The sequence below is a fragment of the Elaeis guineensis genome, chromosome 2 (genome assembly GCF_000442705.2).
Source record: "Elaeis guineensis isolate ETL-2024a chromosome 2, EG11, whole genome shotgun sequence".
Lineage (NCBI taxonomy): Eukaryota > Viridiplantae > Streptophyta > Magnoliopsida > Arecales > Arecaceae > Elaeis > Elaeis guineensis.
This window is the reverse complement of record NC_025994.2, coordinates 102,913,848-102,930,283: the sequence shown is the minus strand read 5'-3', so window position 1 is coordinate 102,930,283 and position 16,436 is coordinate 102,913,848. Positions and strand designations below refer to the sequence as shown.

At 41.7% G+C, this 16,436-nt stretch overlaps 1 pseudogene; it reads right to left on the bottom strand.

The window, feature by feature from the left end:
- The window catches only part of LOC105032914 (S-linalool synthase-like), a 54,540-nt pseudogene that overhangs the window by 17,527 nt on the left and 20,577 nt on the right, over positions 1–16,436 (bottom strand).

The window sequence follows — 16,436 nt, the reverse complement described above, 5'->3', positions numbered from 1 at the left end:
TCTTCACTTAGTTCATTCCTTAGCTTTCATATTGACTTTCTGGCCACTCTTGCAGATTGGACACCAGCTCATCGCCAACATCGAGGCGATGAAAGATGCAAAGAAGGAAGCAGCCCAGGTAGAGGAAGGCCGCCAGGCTGAGGCTGCCTGTCTTAAGGAGAAGGTCGCCGAAGTCGCGAGTCTCCAAGAGGCACTCTAGAAGGAGGAACAAACTTCGACGGATCTGAAGACTGCTTTGGAGGAGGAAAGAAGGAAGGCAGAGGCCGAGGTCTCCAAGCTGAAGGAGCAGATCCCGACCCTAGTCTCGAAGGCAAGGCCCAAGCAGTGGAGGAGTTCAAGACCTCCTCCGAGATGAGGGATCTGAATATCAAGTTCGGCCAGGCCACCTTTATCAAAGGCTTCGAGCTTTGCCAGGAGAAGGTGGTCGGAAAGTTTCTCGAACTCGACCTTAGCTTCCTAGATGAAGCATCCGACGATGAAGCCGGACCTTCCGAAGCTGCTGCTGGTCTCCCTCCAGCTGGGACCTCTTCAACTGCCGCAGCTGCCGTGACCGACCTTCCGAGGGCGCCGAGCTCCTCCACTTCTGCTCCAGAGGTCCGAGACCTCTAACTTTATACTTTTTTTTGTTACAACTTTTTTTTTCTCTTGTACTTAAGAATTATTCAATCAATAAAATCGGATTCCTCTTTACAAAGAGCTCCTTTTTCTTCTTCTACTTTCTTTTCCTCTTTTTTTTTTTTACAATGATTTGCATTGTGACGCTCTTATTTTCCGACAACAGTACCCTGTCGAAGCTCGTCTCCTACCGCAAGGGATTTCTTTGAAGCCTATGATCCGAGATCTGAGAAGAAAAGTTCGTCACCTAACGAAGAAATCAAAGAAGATGGACGACGAACTTCATAGGCTAAGGAAGAGCCATTCGGAAGCCACCGTGGAGGTTACTCGCCTTCGGAACATCCACAAAAAGGACTTCATGGACTACAGCCGGAAGAAGGCCGACTTCGAGAAGGAGCTTGAGGAACTCCAGAAATACGCCAGCGATCGATCTTGGACTCAGGTCTCCAAGATCAACTCCCTCGAGGTCGAGTTGGCAGCTGCACGGGAGAAGATCGATCAATTGGAAGGGAGCTCGTCCTGGCTACCAACTCAGACCGACCACGGCTGGGACTGATCGAAGAAATTCTCCGACCTCCAGAAGTAGCTACAGGACGTCGAGATGAATTACAACACTTACCGAGTCGGCTGGTATGGGCAAATAGACAACTACAGAAGGAGGCTCAAGATAATGACCGACGAGATTGCTCGCCTTCAGAAGCAGTTGTCCGAAAGAGACTAGGCCATTTCGATTCAAGGCTCTGACGAGCTCCAATCTTTGAGGGAGACCATGGAAGAACTGTCCGTAGCCCTTGGGAAGGAGAAGGCCGCAGCTGAAAATTCAGCTGGTCTATGAGCAGCAGGCGGTCAAGGATGCAGAAGTAGAGTCCGAAGTTCTGAAGAAGAGGCTTCAAAAATTGGAGGACGAAAGCTGGTGGTTTCACCAAATGTATCGGGAGATGCTGTTAAGAAAGAAGGAACTGGAAGAAGTTGAGAACTTAAAGCAATCCCTGATAATGGCTGAAACCGAGAGTTCGAAGTCAGAAGAAGTCGAGCTTTCTTAGAGCTTCTTTTACCTTTTGTTCCATGTATTCTTTTCTTTTCTTGTTTTTTTTTGGCCTTCAAAGACTTTTGTAATGCTCTCTTTACTAATGAAATGAAAAAGAATTTTCTCATTACCTTATCTATTCTTGCTCTGAGTTGTCGTTTACCGAGCTTCTCTTATCTTTTGTCTTATTCGATGTCGACGTTGTTTGAAGGTTCCTGATCATCGCCGCATTGATTCGCCCTTTTTGTTCATGATCGAAGGTCTTTTCGAGGTCATTCAAATTTGACGCTTTCTCCTAATGTTCGAGCTTGGGGCCCGAACTTCTTGTTACTTTAAGGAAGTCTATTTTCTCCTGCTAGTGTTGGGTTCCCCCTTAGAGACTGAGGATTTTTGACAAGAGTTTTCTTCCTCGTTGAGATGAGGTCCCTTGTGTCTTAGATGTAGTTCATTTTTCTCTTATCTCTGGCGTAACTCGTCGCTTTCCCTTTTTCTCTCCCTTTTTTTTTATGTTTGGGCGAGGGTTTTCTCTCTGCTCCTAACAGGGTTGTAGGGTGTAGAGGAGCCGCTGAGAAGGCTTTTCCCCTCATCCGATCTTAAACGATCAGGTCTTCATTTGTATCAGGATGAGGTTCTCCTCTTATTTCCGACACAGTCAATTTTAGCTCATGTTAGGATGAGGTTTTTCTCCTGTTTCTAACAGGATTGTGGGGGCACATAAGGGCCGTTGCGAGGGCCTCTCCCCCCATCCGGTCTCTTAATAATCGGATCTTAGACTTTGCTCATGTTAGGATGAAGTTTTTCCCCGTTCCTAACATGGTTGTGGGGGCGCATGAGGGCCGTTACGAGAGCCTCTCTCTCCATCCGATCTCTTAATAACCGGATCTTTATTTGTGTCAGGACAAGGTTCTCCTCCTGTTCCCGACACAGTCAATTTCAGCTCATATTAGGACAAGATTTTTTTTCTATTCCTAACAGAGCTGTGGGGGCACATAAGGGCCGTTGTGAGGGCCTTTCTCCCCATCCGGTCTCTTAATAATCGGATCTTCGACTGTGCTCATGTTAGGACGAGGTTCTCCTCCTATTCCTAACATGGCTGTGGGGGCACATAAGGAACGTTGCGAGGGCTTCTCCCTCCATCCGATCTCTAAATAACCGGGCCTTTGTTTGTGTCGGGATGAGGTTCTCCTCTTGTACCTGACATGCTTAGTTTCGATTGTCTGAAGGAGCTACTCCCTGTCATTATAAGCTCATGCCAAAAGAAAAGATATGCGAATATGAAACTTTTATTTAAAGCAAAGTTATCGGTAATACATTCGTAAATTTTTCGAATTTCATGATCGCGGAAGGCTCGCTCCTCTGAGCTCTTTTAGATAGTATGTTCCAGGCTGGACTACCTCCCTGACTTCATACGGGCCTTCCCAGTTTGGGGTAAGTTTTTCTTGGTTCTGAGGTTGTGAAACAGCGGCTCGCCGAAGTACTAAATCCCCTGCTCTGAAGGCTTTGCTCTTGATCCAAGAGTTGTAGTAGCGGACTGCTTTCTGCTTGTAGGCTGCCATCCGAACTTGAGCTGTCTCCCACTTTTCTTCTAACAAGTCGAGGTTGGCCTTGAGATCCTGTGAGTTGTGCTGCTCGTCGAATGTCACGACTCGCACCGATGGAAGCTTGACTTCAATCGGGATAACGGCTTCCATTCCGAAGGCTAAGGCAAAGGGGGTCTCTCCGGTGGGCAGTCTTTGGGTAGTTCAGTATGTCCATAACACATGATAAAGCTCGTCTGTCCAAATTTCCTTTGCTTTTCCAAGTCTCGCCTTGATTCCTTGCAACAGAGTCCTATTAGTCACCTCGACTTCGCCATTTTCCTGGGGATGGGCTACTGACGTAAAGTTATGGGAGATGTTTAAGCCCTCACAAAATTCAACAAACCTTGCTCCAACAAATTATCGCCCATTATCAGTAATGAGAGTTCTAGGTAAACTGAACCTACAAACGATTGACTTCCAGACGAAGTCCTGCACTTTAGCTTCTGTGATTTTTGCCAAAGGTTCGGCTTCGATCCACTTGGTGAAGTAGTCAATTACCACCAGGAGGAACTTTCGCTGCCCGAACGCTACGAAAAAAGGTCCAAGGATATCCATCCCCCATTGTGCAAACGGCCATTGGGCACTCAAAGGTGTAAGTTCGAAGGTGGGCTGTCTTTGGATATTCGCATATCTTTGACACCGATCACACTTTCTGACATATTCAATGGAGTCGTGGTACATTGTAGGCCAGTAATAACCTTGTCGGAGCAGTTTGTGGGATAAAGATCTGGCCCCCAGGTGACTTCTGCAGACTCCTTCATGTACCTCTCACAAGGCAAAGTCGGCTTCAGAAGACCGGAGATATTTCAAGAAGGGCAGAGAGTACGACCTCTTGTATAGCTTGCCCTCATAAAGAATATATCGGGAGGCCTGATTTCTAAGCTTTCGAGCTTCTTTTGCATCATGAGGAAGAACTCCGTCTTTGAGGTATGCAACCAGTGGGTCAATCCAGCTGGGTTCATGGCTAATCTCCATTATAAGCTGCGGTTCTTCCGTACTTGGACATTTCATAACTTCGAAGAGGACTTCCTTGGGTAGTTCAGCCGGAGCCAGTGTAGCCAACTTGGAGAGAAGATCGGCCCTGATATTTTCTGCTCTTGGAATATGCTTGACGTCAAAGCTGCCAAAGGCAGAGATGATCTCTTTTACCTTTTCGAGATACTTGACCATACTGTTCTCCCGAGCTTCATAGTTTTCGCTGACTTGTCCCACCACCAATTGGGAGTCACTGTAGACTTGGAGCCGACCTACGTCTAATTCTTTAGCGATCTTCAGTCTTGCAATCAGAGCTTCATATTCTGCTCCATTATTTATCGCACAAAATTTGAAGCGCAGTGCGTACTCCACGATAATTCCTTCCGGATTGATCAAGATCAGGCCAGCGCCCGCGTCTGACATGTTGGAGGAACCATCCACGTAGAGGGCCCAAAAATCATCAGGGAGATCTGTTCTTTCCTCAGGAGAGTTCGGCTGGAGCCCTGGGTTGTCAGCTTCACCTCGTTCAAGTTCGGCTTCTTCCGGGATAGTGCATTCCACTATGAAGTCTGCTAATATCTAGGCTTTTATCGTCGGTCGAGGTTGATAGTTGATGTCGAATTTCATGAGCTCGACCGTCCATTTCGCTATCCTTCCGGAAGCATCCGCTCGATGCAGAACTGCCTTGATCAGCTGGTCGGTGAGCAGTGTTATTATGTGCCCTTGAAAGTAAGGTCGGAGCCTTCGGGCTGCAATCAACAGGACGTAAGTTAGTTTTTCTAACTTAGTGTACCTGATTTCGGTGTCTCTCAATACTCAACTTATGTTATAGATCGACCGTTGAATTTTTGCTTCTTCCTTAACCAGAACTGCTACGAAAGCCACAGGGGAGACCGCCAGGTACAAGAACAACTCCTTTCCAGGTTCGGGCTTTGCCAATAGTGGAGGTGAGCCGAGGTAGTTCTTCAATTCTTCAAACACTTGCGGACATTCAGTGGTCCAACAGAAGTTCTTCGGCTGTTTGAGAGTCTGAAAGAAAGGTAGGCACCGTTCGGCTGACCTTGAGACGAAGCGATTCAGAGCTGCTACTCTCCCAGTAAGGCGCTGAACTTCCTTTATTGACTTCGGGACGGTCATTTTCTAGATGGCACGAATCTTTTTCGAATTTGCTTTGATCCCGCACCCCGATACCATAAAGCCCAAGAATTTTTCTGAGGTTACTCCAAAAGCGCACTTGGTTGGGTTCAGCTTCCTCTTGTATTTTCGGAGGGCGCTGAAGGTCTTCTTAAAGTCGGCGGTGTGGTTCATTGAGGATTTGCTTTTTACAAGCATGTCATCCACGTAGACCTCCATGTTGCAGCCGATCTGCTCTTTGAAGATCTTGTACACCAGCCGTTGATAGGTCGTCCCTGTATTTTTGAGGCCAAAAGGCATGATCCTATAACAGAAAAGACCACGGTCAGTGATAAAAGTAGTCTTTTCTTCATCCTCTGGTGCCATCCTGATTTGATTGTAGCCGGAGAATGCATCCATGAAAGTGAGAAGCTCGTGGCCCGAGATTGCATCCACTAATTGGTCAATTTTGGACAGAGAATAACTGTCCTTCGGGCAGGCTTTGTTCAGCTTTTTGAAGTCTATACACATCCTCCACTTGCCGTTCGACTTCTTGACGAGAACCACATTGGAGACCCAGTTCGGATAGTTGACTTCTCTGATGAATCCGACTTTCAGGAGTTTATCAACTTCCTCAGCTATTGCCTTCTACCTTTCCGACGCATGACCTCGGATTTTTTCCTTCATCAGTCGATGTTTGGGATCAACAGCTAGACGGTGTTCCATGACTTCCGCATCAATCTCCCGCATGTCCGTCAGAACCCAAGCGAAAACATCCACATTCTTTTGTAGAAAATTGATGAGCTGTGTCTGTACCTCTTCTCCTAGGTTGGAGCCGATCTTTACCATGTGCTCTTCATTGCCATTGTTCAAAGGAATTAAAACAAGATCTTCAATTGGCTCACCCCGTTCTTCAGCAAGGTCATCGCGGGTGTCTAATCCATCAACCAGACAGGGGTCAGACTGACCATTTCTTTGTAAGGCTATGTTATAGCAGTTTCTTGCCAGGACTTGATCTCCTCTGACCTCTCTGACCCCTTGGCTTGTAGAAAATTTCAATTTCAAATGGTAGGTCGATACCACAGCTCGGAGGGCGTTGAGTCCAAGTCGACCGAGTATTGCATTGTAGGCAGACGATGCCCTTACTACCAAAAAATCCACTTGCGCTCTAGATTGTTTCGGACACCGACCTGCAACTACGGTCAAAGTTATTACTCCTTTCACTGGCACAGCATCGTCAGTGAACCCTACCAATGGGGAGCTTATTGGCCCTAATCGATCATCCAGAATGGATATTTTTGAGAATGCATTGTAAAATAAAATATCGATCGAGCTTCTACTATCAACAAGAATGCGGCGTATATCATAGTCGGCAATATTTAAAGAAACTACGACCGCATCATTATGGAGGAATTGAATCTCCTGAGCATCTTTTTCAGTAAAGGTTATAGATTCTTCAGTCCTCTGCCACTTGGATGGTCCGACCGATCCACTGGCTGCTCCCCACCGGGGTCCTCCAGAGATGATGTTGATGATCTCGATTGGAGGCCGATCTTCAGGCTGTTCTTCCCTCCTTGACAGCTCTGGTTGTGGTAGGGCCCTCGATCGATCTTCTCTACCTTTAGACCGGCGTAGGATGAATCTGTTGAGTCGATCCCGTCTGATGAGCTCCTCGATCTCATCTCGAAGCTGAATACACTCCTCCGTGTCGTGGTCGTGGTCACGATGATAGAGGCAGAACTTGTTAGGGTTGCGCTTCCTGGGGTCGTGGTCATCAATCTCAAATCCGACGATGCAAAACCAATGATGCAAGACCAACAGTAAAATAGCATATATACAATAGTGATCATGTACAGGGATTCTTACCTTTACCGATGACTGATCCAAGTACAGAAATCAATGTTCTTCTTTGATTTATGAATTTTTTAACAAAATATTTCACTCAATATCATATATAGACAATCATCTCTTCATGACCCTGATCAATATAAAAATCACATATAGAGAAATTACCGATAATCATCCTAATAATACAAATCGAGGACCTCTCTTAGGATTAATCAAAATTAGGATTTATCTAAGTATCTGGATCCTCCACTGATCCATAAGACTTCTAAACAAAGAAAATCCATGAAGAGAGAAAAAATTCTAGAGAGAGAAAGTAGAGAGAGAAATCTTCATATCCTTCAGATGAGGCAATCATGGTCGAGATCATCAGAGGTCCTATCAGGATGACTCAATATGAATCAAGTGTTACAAATTTTGAATAGCATCGGACTAGGATCAGATCTACCGTATGAATTTTGGAGCAATCTTAAATAATCATATTTTTATTTCAAATTTATCTTAGGATCTGTGATGCAATCAAAGAGAGAATAGAAAGATCTTAGAGAGATAAAATCCATAAAGAAAAAGAAAAAGGTCTAGACAGAGAATCTAGAGAGAGAAATTAGAGAGAGAAGATAGAGAGAGGAGAGAGGAAAGAGGAAGAGAAAGGAGAGAGAGGAGAGAGAAAAAATTCTCTCTTTCTTTTTTTTCTATTTTTCTTTTTCTCTTTTTCTTTTCTTTTCTTCTTCTTTTTCTTTTCCTTCTTCTTTTCTTTTTCTTCTTTCTTCTTCTTTCTTTTTCCTTTTCTTCCCACAGCCTCCCTTGGGCCGAAACAGGGGAAGACCAGAGAATGGCTTGGCTCCGATGAAGGTGGTAGCATGGTCGTAGATCCGACAGCGACGGCCGACAACAGAGAGCAAAGAAATCATCGGCGGCAAGGCTTGACCAGCGGGAGAAGAGTTTTCGAAAAAAAAGGGGACCCATCCCTATTCTTTTTATTTTTCGATCATTGGTCGGTCACCGGCGGCCAAGACCTTCAGGAAAGAGGGTTAGAGAGATGAGGGTCCCGTCTCGAGGATGAGACGCCGCAACCGGCGGCACCGGTAGACGAAAAAGAGAGGAAAGGGTCCGACCGAAACAGAGCAAAATAGGGGTTCACCTTGTTCATGGATTTTCTGACGATCCCGATGGCCGGTGAGGGTCTAAAGCCATGGGAAGAAAGAAAAGAGGGAGAGGAAGAAAGTTTGGAGCCCTACCTGAGCTCCGGTGACCTCTTCGACCTTCAATTTTTGATGAACATGAGAAGAGGCTGCCGCTGCTTCCACGGAGAAAAGGGGAGGAATTAAGCTTGAAGATCGCCGGTGGAGGTTCTTGAGAGAGGGAGAGGCTTATTTATAGAGATCCCTAGGGCTCCGATGGTCCTAGGATTTCCTTTCCATCCGAGATTCACCAGAGAAGAAGCCTCCCATCAGGAGTCTTCTTTCCGTTCTGTTTCTTTTTTTATATATATATATGGGTTTGGGTTTTGGGCTTGATTCTGGGCCCAATTGGGGCCGAGATGTTACATTCTTCCTTCCTTCAAATAATTTCATCCTCAAAATTAAGTTATGTCGTTCGAGATATCTATTTCAAAGTATACATTCTTCATGTCATTCACAAGCTTACGATAATATAATATATATATTATTTATTTCTCATGATCTTGTTATAACAAAAATTATTTGAAATTTCAAACTCATCCCTTCTTATTGATTTCTCAACTTTTTGAAGAACTGTAACATTTTGGACTTATATTAATATACCACCGTTATTTGTCTAATACATTTCACTCGAAATTCATAATTATCTCAGACTACCCTTGATAGAAAAAAAAATAAATAAAGATCAAACATCAGGCACTCTTCACAACCATCGATTTCTTTCTTCTCTTGACCTTCCAACAAATTTTATATGTAGACTCTCATCTTAAGAAAACCTCAATCTTCTATATCAGTCCAAGTAACAATATTAAATTTAAAAAAAATATGAGATTTATGTCAGGACATCCTAAGTTTGAACTAATATCAGAACTATCAAGCTGTTAATAAACTTGAGACATCTAGAATTTCTTGGTATTATCTACAATGAAGCAACCTACTGACAAAAATTATCCGGCTATGATCAGATTAGATCAAAATTTATAGCATCCTTTCATTATCAATAAAATTCTTCCTTATTTACAACTAATGTATTTCATCATAATATCTTTTGATTTAAAAGATTAATATTTCTAATCAATTTAATCCACCACGCTTTTGCTGCGCACTCTGATCTTAATTTATCAAATTATATAAGTCTATCAAAGATAAAAATATCCTTATATGTTAGATCAATCCGGGATAGATCCAACCTTCAAATTTTATATAAGACTTACGATAAAATTTTAAGTTTCTTTATCTTTACTACCTTTGGGTATAGCATATAAAAATTAAATCTTGATCCACTTTCTATATTTAAAATCATTGCATAAGTTTTATCACTCTTCAAGAATCCAACATGTCTAGAATCGATTGGAGTTAACCTTAGATTTATCTTACAATCATTTAGATAATTTCTAAATCAATCTTCATTTTTAAAAGAATTAATTCTAACGTGACAAACTAAAAGAACTTAAGCCAACATCCTTAAGTAGAATCAACTTGATTATTTCTTATAGAGCTCCCTTCATCACAACCCTTAATATTAATCAATAAATCCATACAAAAATCTTGTCCCTTGTATAAGTCATTCAAAATTTAACACTAGCAAGATATCTTAGTTCAATTTAAAAAAAATTTAAACTTTGACTTAAATAATTAATACACTTCACCATCTTCAACAATCACAAGAAAAATTTAAAAAAAATCTAATCCAAAGATAGTAATATGAATTATTAAAGATTTCATCATAACCTGTATATCATACTCTGACAAAATAAATTTTTTTCTTTAAATTAATAACAATATCAAAATACTTTTGATCCACTTAGAAAAATAAACTTTTGACTTGAGATTCAATGCAACTTAAAAGATCAAGGAATCATATTCAGAATATGATATTTTGAGTAACCAAAGATTTCACCAAGATGTGTATCTCATATTCTCATAATAAAATTCAAGTATATTTTTCATCTAAGATTGAGTTTCATATATGACCTCTTATAAGTTCAGTGTTCAAAAATATTTCTCTCTCATATGATGTAATTTCTTTTTAGACCATATCCTAACTTTCTTCTGATAAATTTAAAATTTGTAATGCTCGGATAATTAACATCAAAATCAGAAAAATTATCATAATTTCCTTCCATATAAGTTTAGCATTTCAAAATCATCGAGTATACTCAACATTATATATCAATACCTCCCACTTCATTCCAAGGTCAACTCTTTTCATACTTAGGTCAACCTTACTAGTTGAAATCTAAGATATAACTCGTCAATTCTATTATAGATATCATATGTCACTTATACATAAATTTCATCTTAATATCTATTGATTCGAAATCTAAATATTGAATCTTCTCTTTTATATCTATCATGTTCCTTATGATCATAATCTAAGTTTAAATATCACTAAAGTCATAATTTCAAATAATTATAATCTTAGCTTAAATACCACTTAAATCATATTCTCTAATGATCATAACCTAAATTGTAATATCATTCTATTACATCCTTAATGATTATAACCTTAAACTCTGATATTATCTATCATACTCTATTGATTATAATCTCAAAGTTTTGATATCACTTATATGACAATCCCTAATGACCTTAAACTTAGGCTCTAGTACTATTCTGCCATATTCTAATCACTTGTATCATTGTCTCCAAATAAACGTAACATAAGCTCTAAGCTCAAATGCCACTCTGTCACATCCTACTGATCTTACATAAAGTTTTAATATCTCTTTATAATCTCTGGTGATCTTAAACCTAAGCGCTGATACCATTCTGTCACACTCCGAACCCAACATCCGGGTCGGATACGTAATGGCCGCACACTCCTTAGAGCAAGCCCTAAAGAATATGCAAGGCCAAAATAAATCATTACAATCTTAACATCCATAAAAATTAATTTCAACAATAATTCATAAAATATTGCATAATTACAATTTAAATTTTTTCAATCCTCTGATCAGGTACTATGACACTCTATCTATCCATCTGCTCACCCATAAATCTAAGCCATAGCCAATCATGAACGTCCTGTAACTTTGAGAAGAAACAGAAAGATGAAGAGGTGTGAGCTTTACAGCCCAGTAAAAATTTTCATATCACACTGATATAATAATATAATCTAAAAATAAAGATAAATAATAAAATATAAAATCCGATGTTCAATATCCAGAATAATGCAAATATCCATAAATTTTCTGTCTTATTAAAATAGATGCATCATCATATGTTAACAGGTGAAACATTTTTATTCAACAATTATTTCATGTCTCATCTTTCATTTCTCCTTTCATAATCACATAATTTTTAACATTTTCTTTCTGACTTTGGACTAACCAAATCTATACCTCAGTCATCATCTGGATCGAATCCACTTAAAAAGCCTTTCAAGACTGTCCCAAGATGAGCTCCTGGCCGGCTGTCCCACGTACGAAAATCCGTGAGAGGCTGTCCCAGGCATAAGCTCCTGGCGGGCTGTCCCAAGCATGAGCTCCTGGCCGGCTAATCCACCTGTAAGCCAATGGAGGCTGTCCCAAGCATAAGCTCCTGACGAGCTGTTCCACATGACAAGACTAGTCCATACCATATATCTCTTTCTTTTCATTTAATCATTATGTATTGATTTCATCAAATCAAATTCGACTTGCATTATGATCAATTCAAATATATCATATACATATAATCATGCCATCAATCTCTGATACATATATATTGACATAACATACTCATGCTCAAAATCAAATAACAGTATCTCAGGTATAATAAATTCATCAATCTCAAATCCGACGATGCAAAACCAATGATGCAAGACCAACAGTAAAATAGCATATATACAATAGTGATCATGTACAGGGATTCTTATCTTTACCGATGACAGATCCAAGTACAGAAATCAATGTTCTTCTTTGATTTATAAATTTTTTAACAAAATATTTCACTCGATATCATATGCAGACAATCATCTCTTCATGACCCTGATCAATATAAAAATCACATATAGAGAAATTACCGATAATCGATCCTAATAACACAAATCGAGGACTTCTCATAGGATTAATTAAAATTAGGATTTATCTAAGTATCTGGATCCTCCACTGATCCATAAGACTTCTAGAGAAAAAAAATCCATGAAGAGAGAGAAAATTCTAGAGAGAGAAAGTAGAGAAAGAAAGTGGAGAGAGAAATCTTCGTATCCTTCAGATGAGGCAATCATGGTCGAGATCATCAGAGATCCTATCAAGGTGACTCAATATGAATCAAGTGTTACAAATTTCGAATAGGATCGGACTAGGACCAGATCAAATGCATGAATTTTGGAGCAATCTCAAATCATCATATTTTTATTTCAAATTTATCTTAGGGTCTGTGATGCAATCAAAGGGAGAGTAGAAAGACCTTAGAGAGATAAAATCCATAAAAAGAGAGAAAAAGATCTAGAGAGAGAATCTAGAGAGAAAAATTGAAGAGAGAAGATAGAGAGAGGAGAGAGGAAAGAGGAAGAGAAAGGAGAGAGAGAGAATTCTCTCTTTTTTTTTTCTATTTTTCTTTTTCTCTTTCTCTTTTTCTTTTCTTTTCTTTTTCTTTTTCTTTTCCTTCTTCTTTTCTTTTTCTTCTTTCTTTTTCCTTTTCTTCCCGCAGCCTCCCTTGGGCCGAAACAGGGGAAGACCAAAGAATGGCTTGGCTCCGACGAAGGTGGCAGCATGGTCGGAGATCCGACAGCGACGGCCGACAACAGAGAGTAAAGAAATCACCGACGGCAAGGCTTGACCAGCGGGAGAAGAGTTTTCGAAAAAAATAGGGGACCCGTCCCTATTCTTTTTATTTTTCGATCATTGGCCGGTCACCGGTGGCCAAGACCTTCAGGGAAGAGGGTTAGAGAGATGAGGGTCCGGTCTCGGGGATGAGACGCCGCAACCGGCGGCGCCGGTGGCTGAAAAAGAGAGGAAAGGGTCCGGCCGAAACAGAGCAAAACAGGGGTTCACCTTATTCATGGATTTTCTGACGATCCCGATGGCCGGTGAGGGTCTAAAACCATGGGAAGAAAGAAAAGAGGGAGAGGAAGAAAGTTTGGAGCCTTACCTGAGCTCCGGTGACCTCTTCGACCTTCAATTTTCGATGAACATGAGAAGAGACTGCCGCTGCTTCCATGGAGAAAAGGGGAGGAATTAAGCTTGAAGATCGCCGGTGGAGGTTCTTGAGAGAGGGAGAGGCTTATTTATAGAGATCCCTAGGGCTCCGATGGTCCTAGGATTCCCTTTCCATCCGAGATTCACCGAAGAAGAATACTCCCATCGGGAGTCTTCTTCCCGTTCTGTTTCTTTTTTTTATATATATATGGGTTTGGGTTTTGGGCTTGATTCTGCGCCCAATTGGGGCCGGGATGTTACAATTGGCCTCTTACGAACTTCGGCTGGGGTTATTTTATACCCAACATATATAATATAGTATCTAAGAAAAATAGTATATAAATTAAAACTATAAACAAGCCTTTTCCCTCTCCACTGTAAGATTGTGACATGTTGATGAAATTCAAAGACGGAAAAAAAAAAAAAAGGAGGCGAGGTTGATACGTAAGGTGACCGAACAATTAAAAAATCTTCAAGCAGGAAGAGGCTAATTAAAATTGTAAGCTTACCAATAATGGTGATCCATCACATCTGTATTTCGTTGGTGAAATGTTCACCACATCCTAGTCGCATCAAATGGTCCACTACACACAGCTTTATAAGGTCTTGGTCCACGGGATATGTGGGAGGAACTGCGCCACGTACCAAACCGTACCCAGTCACCCTCTTCCATTCAGAGAAAAAGTATACGCATTTTCGTATCTATTGCCGTTTTAAAACTCACCTCCACGCCTGCATCTTTGAAGCATGGCTTCCAAATACTGCTTGCATTCTCTATCTCCAGTGATCATGAAAGCACAAGCAGTTGCGGACGGGGAATGGAATAGCGACCCATCTTCTCTCTTATGTTTAAGAATATCTTCATGCTTCCCTTGGTAGATTGCCGGCAAGGCCTCGAGGTACAGTGGAAGTGGGAGATGGTGACCACCACAGGATGTTTCTTCCCTGCGGACGAAGTAGGCAGGTATCAGGAATGGAGAATACCCGTTTGAGCTGGTAAATTTGAATGAAGCAATATATATAAAGAAGAAAAAAAAAATGTTGAAAGAAAGATCGCTACGTTTTGAAAATTTTCTCCCTTTCATTGAAGACATCTTCCACGGCTCTTGTGTAGCCCTGAGGAAACACCTTCAAGCCTTTGTCCTCTGCCAGCTCAAGCATGCCCGGGAATACGACGGCAAACCATCGGGGGATGCCACCATGGTGTTTCGTAAGCAGCTTCTCCGTGTTTGCACGAAGAAACTTTAATCCTGCTTTTTTTGGGGGGAAAAGTTGGAAAACAAACGTCAAGGCTTTAGCATAAAATGCACAGAGCTTAGAAATAAATTAAATAAATTACTGTGATCACATCAGAGAACTGTTCTAAAGTCCTCCAAGTGCAACTCAGAAGTAGAACAAATGTTCTAATTTAGAACCTTAATTTAGAGGGACTTAAACATATATACGCATATATTGCACGACTTTTACTGGTTCCTGCATATGGCTCTACTGTCCATGCACATGGTTATACCATCTCCTCACACAGTACTTATGTATGGGTATATGCAGTTGTTTATAACTGCATACATATTAAGATAGGCTTTTCTATGGTACTGTAAAAAGTAAAATTACCTTTTACTAAGTCAAAATTCTGGCCATTGATCCAACATGAATGATCGAGATTAATCCACTGATAACTATTTGTAGAGAGTCGTACGCATGGCTTATATGATAATTTTTTTGTAATTTAGGATTATTTTTATTGTGAGGTGAATGGTGAAGAAGCATAATTTTGTCAAAGTTAAGGGATTCTTTTTGAACAATCTTCTTCCCTTCGAACCAATTTCTAGGCTCTTATTGTGGAATTTGGAAGAGGAGGAATGTTGAGGCACCGATGGTGGAGTTAGAATGCCGGGTTGCGCACAGATAATAAAGGAGGAGGAGAGTTAAAGGGTGGGTTGAAGATGGAGGAGAAGGGACAGGTTGAAGATGGAGGAGGAAGGATAGATTGAAGATGAAAGATAATTAGAGCATGAGAGATAGGTTAAATATGGAGGAGGAGAAGAAGAAGGTCGGATTGAAAATAGAGGAGTGGGTTGAAGACAAAGGAGGAGAGAAAGGGGAAGGTTGACAATAGAGGAGGAGAGGAGGAGTGATGAGTTTAAGATGGAGGAAGGGAACAGCGGGGTCAGACGAGGCTGAGGCAGGCGGTGACGGCAAGACGAGCGGCCAACAACGGACAATGATTGGGAGTAGATATTTTTGAAAAAAATAAAAAAATATATATGGCTATTGGTTTCTTAATCTACTAAAAAAAATTATGCTAACCATTAATTAATGGTGAGGATCTTTCCCACTTTTTTCATAAAAAATAATAAAAATGTACCGTAGCACATCACTAAGACATATGTATATACAGATGTTAGGAATAGAGAATTAAAGAAAAATTTGAAACTTGGATTGAGTGTTAAATTCCCAGTCCATGCGATTGTAGCCCGATAAATATAGGGACCGGCTGTTTTATATATATATATATATTGTTGGGGGATACCCACCGACCGACCGACCGACTATCGGAGGGCCCGACCGGCTGGCGGCCCGACCGACCGACTAACTATCGGAGGGCCCGACCGGCTGGCGGCCCGACCGACCGACCGACTATCGGAGGACCCGACCGGCTGGCAGCCCGACCGACTAACCAACGGCCCGACGGACGACTCTGACTGGCCGATCGTAAGTCGGGCGACAGGCCGACGGACGCCATCAGCGGCTAACTGCGGCCATTCCACGGTCCATTCCCGACTGACTAAACCCAGAGGTCCGGTAGCCGACCCACATAAAGCTCGCCGACCGACGGAGGAGTCCGACGCCACTCTGCTGGCCACCGACCTTGGGTCGGCAGACTCCACCAACCACCGTACGGCCGCCAGACGTTGTCAGCTCTGACACGGACATGCGGCACAGTTACCTAGGGGCATTGTCCCGCCGAGAGCCGGGT